Here is a 629-nt window from a genome sequence, read left to right on the forward strand (position 1 = left end):
GTATCGTCTACTGTGTTCTTTCGGGCCCTGAAGAAGAAAACAAGCCAACAGGAAGCTGCGTGAAGAGAGCGCCTGAAGAGATTATTTTACTACGGTGCTGATGCAACACAGAATTATCTTGACGGGGAGAATAGTGACTGATTTTTGGGAGAAGTTTTTCCGTTGTCACTGTCAAGAATAACACATCAGTCAACACTGCAAGAAATTGGTTGGCCATCCTGGTAATAAACTGCCTGCTTCTGTAGCATTTATAGTTGACTGTGGTAAAGTTAGCCAAGAGCTCAAGCCACTGAGTCCAGGGATCTCTTTATTCATGCTAGCTTCTTTTAGTTTAATTCACTTTGATTTAGTTTTTCAAGTAATCCATACAGAGACAAAAGACCACCTTATTAGACCAAATGTAACATAGATTTTCAAATTTATCTCAACCTTATATATCCTAACCAAATCCAGCCTGTTATATGCCCACCAAACCAAACATCCTTTCCTTATCTAACCTATCCCTTATGTAATCTTATTTTCCTTGTTTATTGAGGGATCCTCTTATACTGGGAAACACATTTCTACATGCTTTTACAAAATCACAATTGAAAGGCATTTTTTTTTTTTTTTTAAGAGGTGCTTCTATG

The sequence above is a fragment of the Coenobita brevimanus genome, chromosome 100, assembly GCF_032717465.1.
Source record: "Coenobita brevimanus isolate Jiangsu-jjx chromosome 100, ASM3271746v2, whole genome shotgun sequence".
NCBI classification, from domain to species: Eukaryota; Metazoa; Arthropoda; class Malacostraca; order Decapoda; family Coenobitidae; genus Coenobita; species Coenobita brevimanus.